This window comes from Lampris incognitus, chromosome 19 (genome assembly GCF_029633865.1).
Source record: "Lampris incognitus isolate fLamInc1 chromosome 19, fLamInc1.hap2, whole genome shotgun sequence".
Taxonomy (NCBI): domain Eukaryota; kingdom Metazoa; phylum Chordata; class Actinopteri; order Lampriformes; family Lampridae; genus Lampris; species Lampris incognitus.
Genome location: NC_079229.1, coordinates 38380771 through 38398708, shown reverse-complemented (window position 1 = coordinate 38398708; position 17938 = coordinate 38380771). Strand labels below are relative to the sequence as shown.

Sequence of the window (17938 nt, the reverse complement as noted above, 5' to 3'; positions counted from 1 at the left end):
AGTAGTCTTTTAAAATTGTCCAAAGAAGCAGCATTGGGGGGGCTGCCACACTAAAGGCTCTATACCAAAAAGTCCCCAGGCTGGCTTGGGGGATGGAAAGCAGGCCCGTGTCTGCAGACCGCAGATTCCAGGATGGAATATAGGTCTGATAGGTACGGGGGGGGGTATGGGCATGGTGGGATTTATAGGTGAGGAGGATTTTATAAGACATGCGGGATTTGACCGGGAGCCAGCGACGGGAGCCAGCGACGGGAGCCAGCGAAGGTGGACAAGGGTGGGAGTGATGTGTTGCCGGGGCTTGGTGCGGGTAAGCACCCTGGCAGCTGAATTCTGCACATACTGAAGCCTGTCTAGGGTTTTTCTAGGTACCACAGACAGGACTGCATTGCAATAATCCAGATGGGAGGTGATGAAGGCATGGATGAGGAAGGATGTGCGACAGGTTAGGGCAATCAAGGATAGAGATGGAAATGTGTTGACAGGAGAACAGAGTGTGTTCACAAGGTGGAAGCAGTACTTTGAGGGGCTGATGAATGAAGAAAATGAGAGAGAGAGAAGGTTGGATGATGTGGGGAGAGTGAATCAAAAAGTGTGGTGGATTAGCAAGGAGGAAGTGACGACAGCTATGATGAGGATGAAGAGTGGAAAGGCAGTTGGTCCTGATGCCATACCTACGGAGTGTTTTGGAGAGATGGCAGTGGGGTTTTAAATAGGTTGTTTAATACAATCTTGGAAAGTGAGATGATGCCTGAGGAGGGGAGAAGAAGCATACTGGCACTGATTTTCAAGAGCAGGGGCCATGTGCAGAACTGTAGCAACTAGAGGTATAAAGTTGACCAGCCACAGCATGAAGATATGGGAAAGAGTAATAGAAGCTAGGTTAAGAGGAGAGATGATGATTAGAGAGCGGTAGTTCGGTTTCATGCCACGAAAGAGCACCACAGATGTGATGTTTGCTTTGAGAATGTTGATGGAGAAATCTAGAGAAGGCCAGAAGGAGTTACATTGTGTCTTTGTGGATTTTGAGAAAGCATACGACAGGGTGCCGAGAGAGGAGGTGTGGTATTGTATGAGGAAGTCGGGAGTAGCAGAGAAGTATGTAGGAGTGGTGCAGGATATGTATGAGGGAAGTGTGACAGTGGTGAGGTGTGTGGCTGGAATGACAGATGGGTTCAAGGTGGAGGTGGGATTACATCAAGGATCGGCTCTGAGCCCTTTCTTGCTTGCAACGGTGATGGACAGGTTGATGGACAAGATCAGGCAGGAGTCTCTGTGGACTATGATGTTCATGGATGACATTGTGATCTGTAGCAATAGTAGAGTGCAGGTTGAAGAAAGCCTGGAGAGGTGGAGTGGAGGTATGCACTGGAGAGAAGAGGAATGAAAGTCAGGAGCCGCAAGACAGACTATCTATGCATGAACAAAATGGAGGACAGCGCAATGGTGAGGATGCAAGGGGTAGAGGTGACGAAGGCGTATGAGTTTAAATACTTGGGTTCAAAGTAACGGGGAGTGCAGAAGAGAGGTGAAGAAGAGAGTGCAGGCAGGGTGGAGTGGGTGGAGAAGAGTGTCAGGAGTGATTAGTGACAGAAGGGTACCAGCAAGAGTTAAAGGGAAGGTTTACAAGATGGCTGTGAAACCAGCTATGTTGTATGGTTTGGAGACAGTGGCACTGATGAAAAGACAGGAGGAGGAGCTGGAGGTGGCAGAGTTGAAGATGATAAGATTTTCATTGGGAGTGATGAAGAAGGACAGGATTAGGAAGGAGTATATTAGAGGGACAGCTCAGGTTGGACGGTTTGGAGACAAAGCAAGAGAGACAAGATGGAGATGGTGTGGACATGTGTGGAGGAGAGATGCTGGGTATACTGGGAGAAGGATGCTGAATATGGAGCTGCCAGGGAAGAGGAGAAGAGGAAGGCCAAAGAGGAGGTTTATGGACGTGGTGAGGGAGGACATGCAGGTGGCTGGTGTGACAGAGGAAGATGCAGAGGACAGATCCGACTATGGCCGGATTTGATGAAGCAGCAATAATTGGCAGCGCTGTTTTCGGGGGGGGGGGGGGGGGGGGCGGAGTCGGCTTGTGTTCGTCACATGAATGCGTCTCTGTGGGTGTTGGAAAAAGCAGTGGTTCGGCCTGGAGTCGCCTTGTCACGAAAGTGGGGAGGCGTCTCCTTTGAGACTGCCGGCCAGAGAGATGCAGTTGGCGAATGCATGCAGTACGAGGGTGGGTGTTCGAATTAAAATAGGGATCGATTGGCCACTAAATTGGGAGAAAAAGGGAAAAATCCATAATAAACTTTAAAAAAAAGGAAGATGCAGAGGACAGGAAGAGATGGAAATGGATGATCTGCTGTGGCGACCCCTAAAAGGAGCAGCCAAAAGTAGTAGTAGATTACAACAGAGATGCAATTTTCTTAACTTATTAGACTGTTCTAGCTGTTATATTATTTGTCTCTACCTGTTTGGACATCATATCCACATTACTAATATAATAAATATTTTGTGCGAGTACCAATAGTCATCACTACAATAGTCATCACAACTTGTCTGTGAATGTTCTCATTCATCCAGGTCATAATTATCCAAAGGAATTGAATCAAGTTGGATGAGAGGCAAAACGTCTTCACGGATATATAACCAAGTCCAGTTGCACTTGATTCAATTCCTTTCGTTAGTCATCACTACTATCATCAAAATATTGATATCGAGGTATTCGGTCAAAAATAGTGATATTTTATTTTATCCATATCGCCCAGCCCTACACACAGCATTTCATCTTAAATCAAATGTTAAACAGTAAAATATGGACTACATTTACATAGCGCTTTTCTACCCAGCATAGTGCTCCAAGTGCTGTACAGCTAATGCCTTACATGCACAAGATACACATTCACACACACTGACAACACAGGCTGCCATGCAAAGCGCCAATTTGCTCATCAGAAGCAGTACAAGGTTCAGTGTCTTGCTCAAGGACACTTCAACACGAAGTGAAGCACAGCCGAGATTGAACCACTAACCTTCCAACTGCTGATCAACAGCTCAACCTCCTGAATCACTGCCGCACCACAATCTTTCCGGTCATGTTGGCAAACATTTCTAATAGAAACCCTGACACATATCCAATACATGTACACCAGCATTTCCATAAGGAGGCTAAGCTTGGAAATAAAACTGTTGCCACTCAAATTGTCCGAGACTTTAACTTTTGTGCTCCAACATCAAATATCATCCTTCAAAGGCAGAGATGGACAAAGTACACAACTCCATTACTTGAGTCAAAGTATTGACACTCCTGGTCAAATATTACTCCAATACAACTGAAAGTTGTTCAGTGAACTTTTCATTTGAGTTTAAGTACTGGAGCACATGCTTTTAAAAATACTTAACGGGTGGCATGGCGGTCTATTCCAGTGCCTACCAACACAGGGATCGCCGGTTCGAATCCCAGTTTTACCTCCGGCTTGGTCGGGTGTCCCTAAAGACACAATTGGCCGTGTCCGCGGGTGGGAAGCCGGATGTGGGTATGTGTCCTGGTCACTGCACTCACGCCTCCTCTGGTCAGTCAGAGCACCTGTTCGGGGGGAGGGGGGACTGGGGGGAACAGCATGATCCTCCTACGTGCTACATCCCCCTGGTGAAACTCCTCACTGTCAGGTGAAAAGAAGCGGCTGGTGACTCCATATGCATGGGAGGAGGCATGTGGTAGTCTGCAGCCCTCTCCGGATCGACAGAGGGGGTGGAGCAGAGACCGGGACGGCTCGAAGGAGTGGGGTAATTGGCCAAGTACAATTGAGAGAAAAAGGAGGGAAAAAATCCCCCAAAAAATTAAGTATTCAAGAGTACATTCTCTTTTTAAATGTCAATGCATTGTTGCCACACTGCATCAACACAACCTAATGACTCCACCAACCTACTGAATGCACTGACTTGCTTGTAGAACCTGTAGAATAAAAGCCTTGTAGACTGTGCTACAAAGCTAAAATTAAACTGTTCATATAAAAATCACCTCCGGTGGCGTTGTCTCCATGCATGGATAGCAGTGACTGCGAATGCTATTTTGCGGTCCATAGCAAGATCACCTACTCATAGGAAAATAAATTCCCTCCAAAACATATTTTTTTCAGTCAGTGGGAATGGGGTTCATGCATATACTGGGCGACATATTAATGGCCCTGCCTTTAAGAAAATACATACAACTCCATGATGGATATAGCAAAGACGATGTAAATATCCATTATCTGATCCATCCATTATCCAAACCGCTTATCCTGCTCTCAGGGTGGCGGGGATGCTGCAGCCTTTCCCAGCAGTCACTGGGCGGCAGGCGGGGAGACAACCTGGACAGGCCGCCAGGCCATCACAAGGCCGATGCAAATATAACATAAGTAAATATAAAACATAATACATTTTTTCGAAAACTGATGCATTCCTGTCAATACATTTGTAGCCCACTTCCTCAAAACTACGTTAGCAACGCCACAAGCTGGCTGCAGCCAGCGACACAGCAACATACAGCAATAAAGTCACTGCCAGTGTGAGTGCAGGGTAACAGGAACCTTCATAGAAATGTAGTGGAGTCAAAAGTACAATATTTGTCTTTCAAACGTAGAGGAGTAAAAGTTATAAGTTTCCAAAAAAATTAATACTCAAGTAAGGGTCAGATACTCGAAAAATGTACTTAAGTACAGTACTCAAGTAAACGTACTTCGTTACCGTCCACCCCTGTTCATAAATGACAGGCATAGGCACAAGTCCACGAATACTGGGATAGCCTCCAGCACTTTACCTGTGCCCCATCCATACGTGGTTGTGTCAGGAAGGGCATCCGATGTAAAATTTTGCCAGATCAGTATGCAGATTGACAAGAACATACCAGATCGGTCAAGGCCCAGGTTAACAACGGCCACCATTGGTGCTGAACCTCACCAGGTACCAATGGAAACTATCAAATCTGCTGTGTCGACCCCTGAGAAACGGGACAAGCCGAAAGAAGAAGAAGCAGGCTAATAAATCTCCATGCTTACTGCTCTGGACTGAGTTGTTTCTATCTTTAAGATGCAGATCAATGGTTAATCATTTCAGCACAGCTTGCAAGCTACCCATACAAGACCTAGGTGATGTGTACCCCAACTGGAAGAAATTAGCCAAGACTTCTATGATTATCTGCATTTCCAGTGTGCCACCTGAGAGAATAAACCCCTATTTATAGATACGCGCAGGAATACACACAAACGTATAAACCCAGGTTTGTTTTTGCAGCTGACCACTGTGATCGGCTGAATTTAAATCTACTGGACATTTGAGAAATTTACTGGAAATCCAAATGCCAGGAGACACTTCAGCAAGATCACATATGAACAGCTCGCAAGTCGTGCTGAAATGTTAACTACCATATTCATGAAGTGACGTCATCATGAGCACCAAATCATCACCGAATACCATGTTTGACTTTGACGATGAAGACGATGAAAAAAATACAAAACAAATGGCATCATTTTATAAAACAAAAGCATTAAGTGCGATTTATTTTTCTCCCAGTTAGACCAGCAACAATCTTATTTACCGGCTTTGAATGTTATTTAGTTGGCCAACAGCCTGCTCATGCCAGCTAACAGAAATGCACATACATTCATACATGCACATCCACACACTCATACATGCATAAACACAGCTCAGACCCATGAACACATCTACCTCCATCCTGTAACGCCTCATCATGTCACACAAACGCGTCACAGGAAGTGAGAGCGCCGACCTGTGGTGGGTCTCTGCTGTAGTGGTCGAACAGGGGGGGGGGCGTCCCGGTAGTGTAGTGTTGCCCACCAACACCTCGCCTCGGTCGGGCGTCCCTACAGACACAACTTCCAGCTTTTGCTTGGTTCACATTTCATGTCACATCTCAAGATCTGATTGTCGCTGAAACAAGCAAATTGCAAACTTGTAAAATAAATTCAGCTAATCCTCTGATGAGAAACTAGCTGAGCTTACTAACGTCATGGTTTTCAATAAAACACGCCACTCTGCGGGGCATCCGGGTAGCGCAGCAGTCTACTCCGTTGCCTTCCAACACAGGGATCGACCCGATCCCCGATCCACGGCATCGGTATCGGGTCGATACTGGTCCAGCACGCTGGATCGGATATCGGAGGGGAGAAAAACACATGATCCGTTACCTACCCGAAACAATCCACGGGGAAATCTAGCGGAAACCATCGCCTAAACGCTTATATATTGTTTCTTCGTCGTCTTTGTCTTTTTCTTCTTCGTCTTCTGCTTCTTCTTCTTCTTCTCTCGGTTTACTGGCTGATCGCAAACAACTTTAAGGTGCATACTGCCACCTACTGTACCGTGTGTGTGTGTGTGTGTGTGTGTAACACCTACTGTGTGTAACACGTTAGCAGTGTCACACCTACTGTGTGTAACATCTTCTTTCTGGCTTCTTCATATTAGCACGTCCCGTGCCGCGCACCTCCGGTTGGCGAATATTTTTTTCCTACGATGAATCCGGAAGGTTCCCGCCCCCAGGCGCTAGGATTGGCCAGATGTGCCTGTCAGTCAAGGCCGATGCGAACGCACAACAACCCTAACCCCAACCCTAGCCACGTTTACTAGCCGTTAGCAACAACCCTAACCCTAGCCACGTTTACTAGCCGTTAGCCACAACCCCAACCCTAGCCAGGTTTACTAGCCGTTAGCCACAACCCTAACCCTAGCCACGTTTACTAGCCGTTAGCCACAACACCAACCCTAGCCACGTTTACTAGCCGTCAGCCACAACCCCAACCCTAGCCACGTTTACTAGCCGTTAGCCACAACCCTAACCCTAGCCACTTTGCTAGCGAACTGTTAGCCATTAGCCACGTTTGCAACCAAGCTACCTGTGCCATCTTAACTGCGTGTCTAAGGTAAGCGAATATTTTTTTCCTAGGATGAAAACGGAAAGTTGACTGACAGGCAGATCTGGCCAATCCTAGCGCCTGAGGGTGGGAACTTTCCGGATTCATCCTCGGAAAAAAATATTGGCCTCTGGTTGAGCAGCGCAGCGTGTGACGTGATAGCAACAGTCGCAGCATTAGTCGTACGTTACGTGTGTGAGGGTGAACTACCTGTACTGTGGGATAGGGAACTACTTGTGGGACTACCTGTGGGATAGTGAACTACCTGTGGGACTACCTGTGGGATAGTGAACTACCTGTGGGACTACCTGTGGGATAGTGAACTACCTGTGGGACTACCTGTGGGATAGTTAACTACCTGTGGGACTACCGGTGGGATAGTTAACTACCTGTGGAATAGTTAACTACCTGTGGGACTACCTGTGGGATAGTTAACTACCTGTGGGATAGTGAACTACCTGTGGGATTACCTGTGGGATAGTTAACTACCTGTGGGACTACCTGTGGGATAGTGAACTACCTGTGGGACTACCTGTGGGATAGTGAACTACCTGTGGGACTACCTGTGGGATAGTTAACTACCTGTGGGACTACCTGTGGAATAGTTAACTACCTGTGGGACTACCTGTGGGATAGTTAACTACCTGTGGGACTACCTGTGGGATAGTTAACTACCTGTGGGATAGTGAACTACCTGTGGGACTACCTGTGGGATAGTTAACTACCTGTGGGACTACCTGTGGGATAGTGAACTACCTGTGGGATAGTGAACTACCTGTGGGACTACCTGTGGGATAGTTAACTACCCGTGGGACTACCTGTGGGAGTTAACTACTTGTGGGACTACCGGTGGGATAGTTAACTACCTGTGGGATAGTTAACTACTTGTGGGACTACCTGTGGGATAGTTAACTACCTGTGGGATAGTTAACTACCCGTGGGATAGTGAACTGCCTGTGGGATAGTTAACTACTTGTGGGACTACCTGTGGGATAGTTAACTACCTGTGGGATAGTTAACTACCCGTGGGACTACCTGTGGGATAGTTAACTACTTGTGGGACTACCTGTGGGATAGTTAACTACCTGTGGGATAGTTAACTACTTGTGGGACTACCTGTGGGATAGTTAACTACCTGTGGAACTACCTGTGGGACAGTTAACTACCTGTGGGACTACCTGTGGGATAGTTAACTACCTGTGGGACTACCTGTGGGATAGTTAACTACTTGTGGGACTACCTGTGGGATAGTGAACTACCTGTGGGATAGTTAACTACCTGTGGGACTACCTGTGGGATAGTTAACTACCTGTGGAACTACCTGTGGGATAGTTAACTACCTGTGGGATAGTTAACTACCTGTGGGACTACCTGTGGGATAGTTAACTACTTGTGGGACTACCTGTGGGATAGTTAACTACCTGTGGGATAGTGAACTACTTGTGGGACTACCTGTGGGATAGTTAACTACCTGTGGAACTACCTGTGGGACAGTTAACTACCTGTGGGACTACCTGTGGGATAGTTAACTACATGTGGGACTACCTGTGGGATAGTTAACTACTTGTGGGACTACCTGTGGGATAGTTAACTACCTGTGGGATAGTTAACTACCTGTGGAACTACCTGTGGGATAGTTAACTACCTGTGGGACTACCTGTGGGATAGTTAACTACCTGTGGGACTACCTGTGGGATAGTTAACTACCTGTGGGATAGTGAACTACCTGTGGGACTACCTGTGGGATAGTCATGCGAGTGGTGGGGACGAATTTCCGAGTAAAAAAAAATCCCACAGCCGGATGCAAAATAAAGCAGCTAGGTGAGGAAAGTCAGTTTAAACTGTTAATGTTATTTATTTGGAGTGTTCTACATATTTAAGTTGCTTTTTACACTGCCATGTGCACATAGCTGCACTGTAAGGGATAGTTTTTTCTTTTTGTTTTTACAATGCTGAAGGCTGATTGTTTTGACTCTAATTCTGTTTGCTTTAAGTACTGCAGTACCTGGTTTTTGTTTTGTTTTGTTTTATAGTGTTTGTATAAAGGGTGGCAGTCTTTCATAACCAACTGTTGTTGTGGACTATATGCTGGGGAAGTATTTGTTCTCCATTCGAGTGGGTTTTTTTAGGTTGGTAAGTGGCTATCATAAGCAAAGGGCTTCCGTGTATTTTATGATTATTATTGTTATTATTATTATTTGTACACGCAGGTGGCTGGTGTGACAGAGGAAGATGCAGGGGACAGGAAGAGATGAAAACAGATGATCCGCTGTGGCGCCCCCTAATGAGAGCAGCTGGAAGTAGTAGTGGTGGTACAAGAGTAAAACAAAATATTGGATTGATATCGGTATCGGCAGATTGACAAAGCTGGGATATCGGTATCGGCAGATAGACAAAGTGAAAAAGCGGTATCGGAACATCCCTACGTTACCTCCAGCTTGGTGGGGCGTCCCTACAGACACAATTGGCCGTGTCTGTGGGTGGGAAGCCGGATGTGGGTATGTGTCCTGATCACTGCACTAGCACCTCCTCTGGTCGGTCGAGGCGCCTGTTCGGGGGGAGGGGGAACTGGGGGGAATAGCGTGATCCTCCCACGCACTACGTCCCCCTGGTGAAACTCCTCACTGTCAGGTGAAAAGAAGCGGCTGGTGACTCCACATGTATGGGAGGAGGCATGTGGTAGTCTGCAGCCCTGCCCGGATAAGCAGAAACCAGGACAGCACAGAAGAGCTGGGTAATTGGCCGGATACAATCGGGGAGAAAAAAAGGGGGGGGGCCAAAAACAAAACATGCCACTTTGTCTACAAAATTCACAGAATCACACTCTAGTTGTAATTGTGAAACCAATTTTGTGATGTTTGCTGTGTGCTTGAATTGAGATGGTTTCCGAAAAACGTCAAGTCTTGTGTTACAATCAGTCAAGTGATAATTTAACTTGAGTCAGTCTAATAGTGCTTGTGATTGTATACTTATGTGGGAAGACCTCCAAAGCAGCTCTTGGATGCCCCATGCACAACTAGAAATCTTCCTTCAACTCAATCCCTGCCAACTCTCCACCCCTCCCAGCATGTAAACTGTGTGTAATCCAGCCAACAGTACAGTGCTCCTGACTACACCACAGAACCTGGTGTCCTGCTGTGCCGGACCAACCTTTGTTCTCATCAGGTTGTGACCCACACAACCAGACTAACAGCAGTGTATGATGGGGCATGAGGATGGATACAAGTTGACAACATTGTTAACACAAACAAAAACTGCAGGTCATATTTCAGCCCTTACTAAATGTTCTCACTGAGGGGAAAACAGATTCTAGTAGATTTCACCCCTCAATGTTCAAGTCATTTCAGACAGATAACCTTCAAAAAGGTTTCAAAGTCCTGCACATATAGATGTCTGAAAACACTGAAAAGCTGTCCAAAGTACCCTTGAGGACAGGCAGCCAAACAAAAACAAACGAGTACAAATCAAGATAAAGGCATGGTTACCGACAGACAGACAGGTTCTGTCTATAGATACAGCTGAGGCGAGCCCTGCTTTATCACCACACGGTTTCAAGGCTTAACATTAAACACCCCTCGTCAATAATACACTGACAAGGTCCAACCCATGATGATGTCTTGTTCTGAGATGGTTTTAGGGAACTGACCCACTCTTTAAACCCTGTCTTCGTCCTGATAAACTCGAGTCTCCTCTGCCTCTAGGTAAGTCCACCTCAGTTTGGGTTGTGCTCCCGAGGCCAGCATCCTCCACTGTCATGGCAATGATGCATCGACAACTTACTTTGGGAATGTTGCCAACCTGGTTCTGACCAGTTCAAGAACCTGCAAAATGGCCCGGATTGTGATAATGATTACTTTGGAATTGGAAGAAAATAATTCTATTGAAATGAATGTCACACACTGACCTTTTGTCTTGCCTCCTCATACTGGTCGTGCTGTCGAGCTCTACCTGGATGTGGACTACTTAATGAAAGGCTGGTGTGTGGTTTCAAACCAGCAAACCCTTAAGAACAGCGGTCAACTAGTTGACGAGGTTTCACGGTTCAGCCATATGGAATATTAAACTAGGCGGACATCAAAACAATATTTTGCACAAGGGGAAACAACCAGTGCTGGTGACCACCAGCCGGTTACAATGGTCCCCAGGTACGGCGGTGATCAGTGGTGTTTAGTGGTGTAGTGATCAGTGATCAGTGGTGTAGTGATCAGTGATCAGTGGTGTAGTGATCAGTGATCAGTGGTGTAGTGATCAGTGATGTAGTGATCAGTGATGTAGTGATCAGTGGTGTAGTGATCAGTGATGTAGTGATCAGTGATGTAGTGATCAGTGATGTTGTGATCAGTGATCAGTGGTGTATTGATCAGTGATCCGTGGTGTAGTGATCAGTGATCCGTGGTGTAGTGATCAGTGATCAGTGGTGTAGTGATCAGTGATCAGTGGTGTAGTGATCAGTGATCAGTGGTGTAGTGATCAGTGATGTAGTGATCAGTGATGTAGTGATCAGTGATGTAGTGATCAGTGGTGTGGTGATCAGTGATCAGTGATGTAGTGATCAGTGATCAGTGGTGTAGTGATCAGTGATCAGTGATGTAGTGATCAGTGATGTAGTGATCAGTGATGTTGTGATCAGTGGTGTATTGATCAGTGATCCGTGGTGTAGTGATCAGTGATCAGTGGTGTAGTGGGTGGCGTTTGCCCGTTAGCTGGGTTTAAGTGTGGCGACGCGCTGCTGGGAGTTTCCTGCAGAGCGGACACTGGGCACTTCTGCGCTGCTAGCATTAGCCACATGCTAGCTGTTAGCGCGCATCACTAGCGAGTGTGCGGGCGGTGTGGCGACAGAACGAGCGCTCTCCCAGCACCCGGGATCAAACCTGTGTCACCGACAGCCCGTTAACGTGGCCGTTGTGTGTGTCTGCGTCGTCCCGGCGAGCGGGAGTCGGCAGTAGGAAGGAGAAAAGAAAAGCTCTCTTACGACACTGCTGCGACTCGCTTCTTCCTCTCCAGCTTCCCGGAACAACTTGAAGCAAGTTTAGACCCAACAACCGCCGACTTCTCCCCAACGCCGCCGCCGCCGCCTGCCGTCTCACACGCCCGCCGCCGCCGCCGCCGCCGCGTCCGTGGCCACCGCCGTCATACGTGTCCCGTTGTCCCGTGGCAAGAGCGCAGACGAGCACGCTCAAAGTTGAAGCAGACGCTCCGCCATGTTTGGCAGCAACCGCAGCACCGCCTGTCAGCGGCAGGAGGAGAAGTAGGGCTCGGCAAACAGCAGCGGATGTCTGGGTGGAGAAGCGCTAGTCCTGCGGGCAAGACGCCTTTTGAGCAACGGCCACGATCGAAGAAACGTGTGCGGGAAAGCGCGCACCGTCCGGGCTGCTCGGGGCCGACTGCTCGGACGAGTGTTGTGGAACGGTGTGTGTGACCCTGCGGAGGAGGACGGTACAGCGCTGCTGTGGTGAAGCGCCCACACTGTCATCACACGGAGCGCAGCAGCACCCGGACCGGATCTCTGACTCCACCGGAGCGGATGTTGGTTCAACGGAGCGCACACGCACACACACACACACACACACACACACGCACGCACGCACACACATGCAATTTTTTTCTTTTTTCTCACAATAATGCGATGATAGAATACACAGACCTACAACTGAAGACAGGACATAACGATAACAAAACCGATATTGTTTAATAATTTTGTTACTGGTTATATAACATGAATGAGTAACTACTACTACTACTACTGCTGCTACTACTACTACTACATGCCCTCCCTCACCACATCCATAAACCTCCTCTCTGGCCTTCCTCTTCTCCTCTTCCCTGGCAGCTCCATATTCAGCATCCTTCTCCCAGTATACCCAGCATCTCTCCTCCACACATGTCCACACCATCTCCATCTTGTCTCTCTTGCTTTGTCTCCAAACCGTCCAACCTGAGCTGTCCCTCTAATATACTCGTTCCTAATCCTGTCCTTCTTCATCACTCCCAATGAAAATCTTATCATCTTCATCTCTGCCACCTCCACCTCCACCTCCTGTCTTTTCATCAGTGCCACTGTCTCCAAACCATACAACATAGCTGGTCTCACAACCATCTTGTAAACCTTCCCTTTAACTCTTGCTGGTACCCTTCTGTCCCTTCTACCCTTCAACCACATCTGCTGTGTCTGATCATTTTCTCATCAAATTTGATGCATTATTGGCCTGTCCAGTTAATGTCAGCATAGATGTAATTGCCACTCGCCATATCGGTCCTTCCACTGTAGCTGCATTTGGCCAGCAGCTGCCTGAAGTCTTGGCTCCTGACACTGTGGTAAATGACTCTGTTGAAAATTTCACTAGTGGCTCTTCGACACTGTGTCTAAACTTACTAAAAAGCAGTCGTCTATTAGCTGCTCACCATTCACAGCCCATGAATTTCTAGATTTTTTCTGCAATAAGGTTGATGAGATCTTAAACAAAATTAGTTCTTCAACTCCATCTACTCCTGCAGATCCTGTCATACTAAATTCATATCTACACAATGAGTCACTGACAGTTCCAGTTATTACAGCTTTTGAGACTCTCTCTCTTGATACTTTGACTAAGTTCGTGTCAGCTTCTAAACCAACTGCTTGCCTACTTGATCCCTTACCAGCAAAACTTTTTAAAGACCTCTGGCCTTTTCTTGGACCTACAATGCTAGACATCGTTAATGTATCTCTTACTACTGGCATTGTTCCCAGCACTTTTAAGACAGCTGTGGTTAAACCTCTACTTAAAAAACCGCACCTTGATCCAGGGTCTCCTAATAACTATCAACCAGTCTCTAATCTTCCATTCTTCTCTAAAGTACTAGAGAGTTGTGTATCAACAACTTTGGACCCATACAAAAGAAAACCATCTATATGAACCTTCTCAGTCGGCTTTCACGCCCTGTCACTCCACTGAAACTGCTCTGACCAGAGTGGTAAATGATCTTCTACTGGCGATCGACTCTGATTCCACTTCTGTGCTTCTACTACTGGACCTCAGTGCAGCCTTTGACACCATTGATCACTGTATACTTTTAGATAGATTAAATTGTAATTTTGGTGTCTCTGGCTTAGCTCTCTCTTGGCTTAAGTCCTACTTATCTGGAAGAACACATTGTGTCTGCTATAATAATATTATATCAAAATTTTCTGACGTAAAATATGGTGTGCCTCAGGGCTCAGTTCTTGGCCCTCTACTTTTCTCTCTTTACATTACACCTCTTGGCCAAATTATACGCAATTATGGAATAAATTTCCATTGCTATGCTGATGATACTCAGTTGTATGTGCCTATAAGGGCTGATGATCATACTCAGATCACTAACTTAGAGGCCTGCTTGGCTACTGTGAAAAACTGGATGTCACTTAACTTTCTGCTTTTAAATTCAGATAAAACCGAGATGCTGGTCATTGGCCCTGCTAGACACAGACACCAATTTGATCAAATAATGATAACAATCGACAACTCTGTGGTTTCACAAAGTGTGGCAGCCAAAAATCTTGGTGTTACGTTTGATCCCAGCCTTTTCTTTGATAAGCACATTAAAGAAATCACCAAGACTGCCTTTTTTCACTTACGTAACATAGCTAAGATTCGGTCTTTTCTCTCCATGGATGAGACAGAGACTCTAATACATGCATTTGTTTCATCCAGACCTGATTACTGTAAGGTTCTGTTCTCAGGTCTGCCACATTCTAGTACTAAAAGTCTTCAGATGGTTCAGAATGCTGCTGCTAGAATCCTAACTAAATCTAGGAAATTTGACCATATTACACCAATTCTTGCCTCCCTTCATTGGCTTCCTATCCATGTTAGATCAGAGTACAAGGTGCTTCTGCTGACTAAAATCCTAAATGGGCTTGCTCCATCCTACCTGTCTGATCTCCTTAAACCTTACATGCCATCTCGAGCACTTCGTTCTCAAAATACAGGGCTCCTGTGTGTACCCAAAGTTAAAAAGAAGTCATCTGGTGGCAGCAGGGCCTTTTCCTATCGGGCTCCATTGTTGTGGAATAACCTGCCTGCTGCCATCAGACAACCAGAGTCTGTTGAGTCTTTAAATCCAAACTTAAATCTCATCTTTTTGCCTTAGTTTACAATTAGTTGCCTTTAAGTTGAGTGCTTCACAACCTGTACTGGATGGTGGGTTGGTTTTCTGTCTCAATGAATTTACCAACCACTGTTCTGCCCACCAGATTATCGAATATAGATTACAGAGTATAGATTATGACTAATTGATGACTTAATTGATTATGGCTAATGACTATTGCAAACTGTTCTCTTCTCTAACATGTCTTTTCTCTCTCTCTGAATGATGTCTTCTCCTTTCTCTTTTTCTGTGTTTGAATGGTGTCCTGTGAGTCTCTCTTGCGTGCATGTGCAGTTGGTTCTCCTCCCAGGTCTCCATGGTGATGGTGGTCGCCATTTGGATGCTGCCTGCCCTTCCACTCCTCACATAAGTTTTTCTTTTTTACATGATGATGCTTGTCGTGTGGCTTGGGTCCTGGACTGCTCCGTTGGCATGTCGACACTGCTTGGCATCCTGTGCATCATGTTCTTCATAAATGTTATGTCCATTATAATTCTGTTATCCTCTTTCAATGTTGTATTATGTAAATTGTGTGAACACAACATCCATTGCACACTGTCCATCTTGGGAGAGAGATCCCTCCTCTGTTGCTCTCCCTGAGGTTTCTTCCTAGTTTTCCTCCCTGTTAAAGGTTTTTTTTAGGGAGTTGTTCCTTATTCGATGAGAGGGTCTAAGGACAGGATGTTGTGTTGCTGTTAAGCCCACTGAGGCAAATTTGTAATTTGCGATATTGGGCTATACAAATAAAATTGATTTGATTTGATTGGTCATACATCACTCCTGACACTCTTCTCCACCCACTCCACCCTGCCTGCACTCTCTTCTTCACCTCTCTCCTGCACTCCCCTTAACTTTGGACAGTTGACCCCAAGTATTTAAACTCATATGCCTTCACCACCTCTACTCCTTGCATCCTCACCGTTCCACTGTCCTCCCTCTCATTCACGCATAAGTATTCCATCTTGCTCCTACTGATTTTCATTCCTCTTCTCTCCAGTGCATACCTCCACCTCTCCAGGCTCTCCTCAACCTGCACCCTATTCTCGCTACAGATCACAATGTCATCCGTGAACATCATAGTCCACAGAGACTCTTGCCTGATCACCTCCGTAAACCTGTCCATCACCATTGCAAACAAGAAAGGGCTCAGAGCCGATCCTTGATGTAATCCCACCTCCACCTTGAACCCATCTGTCATTCCAACCACACACCTCATCACTATCACACTTCCCTCATACATATCCTGCACCACTCCTACATCCTTCTCTGCTACTCCTGACTTCCTCATACAATACCACACCTCCTCTCTCAGCACCCTGTCATATGCTTTCTCTAAATCCACAAAGACACAATACAACTCCTTCTGGCCTTCTCTATACTTCTCCATCAACATTCTCAAAGCAAACATCACATCTGTGGTGCTCTTTCCTGGCATGAAACCATACTGCTGCTGCTGATCATCACCTCTCCTCCTCTTAACCTAGCTTCTATTACTCTTTCCCATATCTTCATGCTGTGGCTGATCCACTTTATACCTCTGTAGTTGCTACAGTTCTGCACATCACCCTTGTTCTTGAAAATCGGTACCAGTATGCTTCTTCTCCACTCCTCAGGCATCCTCTCACTTTCCAAGATTGTGTTAAACAATCTAGTTAAAAACTCCACTGCCATCTCTCCTAAACACCTCCATGCCTCCACAGGTATGTCATCAGGACCAACTGTCTTTCCACTCTTCATCCTCTTCATAGCTGCCCTCACTTCCTCCTTGCTAATCCACTGAACTTCCTGATTCACTATCCCTACATCATCCTACCTTCTCTCTCTCTCTCATTTTCTTCATTCATCAGCCCCTCAAAGTACTCCATCCACCTTCTCAGCACACTCTCCTCTCTTGCCAGCACATTTCCATCTCTATCCTTGATCAACCTAACCTGCTACACATCCTTTGCAGCTCGGTCCCTCTGTCTAGCCAATCGGTACAAGTCCTTTTCTCCTTCCTTAGTGTCTAACCTGTCATACAACTCACCATACGCCTTTTCCTTTGCCACCTCTCTCTTTGCTTTACGCTGCATCTTCTTGTACTCCTGTCTACTTTCTTCATCTCTCTGACTATCCCACTTCTTCTTTGCCAACCTCTTCCTCTGTACACTTTGCTGTACTTCCTCATTCCACCACCAAGTCTCCTTGTCTTCCTTTCTCTGTCCTGATGACACACCAAGTACCTTCCTAGCTGTCTCCCTCACTATTTCTCCAGTGGTTTTCCAGCCATCTGGCAACTCTTCACTACCACCCAGTGCCTGTCTTAACTCCTGCCTGAACTCCACTCAACAGTCTTCCTTCTTCAACTTCCACCATTTGATCTTCGGCTGTGTCTTCACTCGCTTCCTCTTCTTGGTCTCCAAAGTCATCCTACAGACCACCATCCGATGCTGCCTAGCTGCGCTCTCCCCTGTCACCACCTTGCAGTCTCCAATCCCTTTTAGATGGCGCCTTCTACATAAGATATAGTCCACCTGTGTGCACTTTCCTCCACTCTTTTACGTTACTCTGTGTTCCTCCCTCTTCTTGAAATATGAAAGCCACTTTTACTTTATGAATGAAAGCCACTTTTATTTTGCCATTGTAGGTTACAGGGAAATTTGTTCCCTGCATTTAACCCATCCTATTGTATAGGAACAGTTGGCAGCTGTAGCACGCGGGGACTAACTCCAGTTCTTATTTCCATTGTATTAAAAATGTGTTCACCACAGCCATTTCTATCTTTTTCACAAAATCCACCACCATCTGTCCTTCCACATTTCTCTCCTTGACACCATACCTACCCATCACCTCCTCATCACCTCTTTCCTTCACCAACATGCCCATTGAAGTCGGGTCCAATCAGCACCCTCTGCACCACTTCATCCAACTCACTCCAGAACTTGTCTTGA

General features: G+C 46.3%; 1 protein-coding gene across 1 annotated transcript in view; it reads right to left on the bottom strand.

The window, feature by feature from the left end:
- The window catches only part of kmt2ca (lysine (K)-specific methyltransferase 2Ca), a 267487-nt gene extending 255364 nt beyond the window's left edge, over window positions 1–12123 (bottom strand). Inside the window, exon 1 of the mRNA XM_056299264.1 lies at window positions 11875–12123. The gene's annotated coding sequence lies outside the window, so the exon portion shown is untranslated. The remainder of the gene's footprint in view (window positions 1–11874) is intronic.
- Between the last annotated feature and the right edge of the window lie 5815 nt (window positions 12124–17938).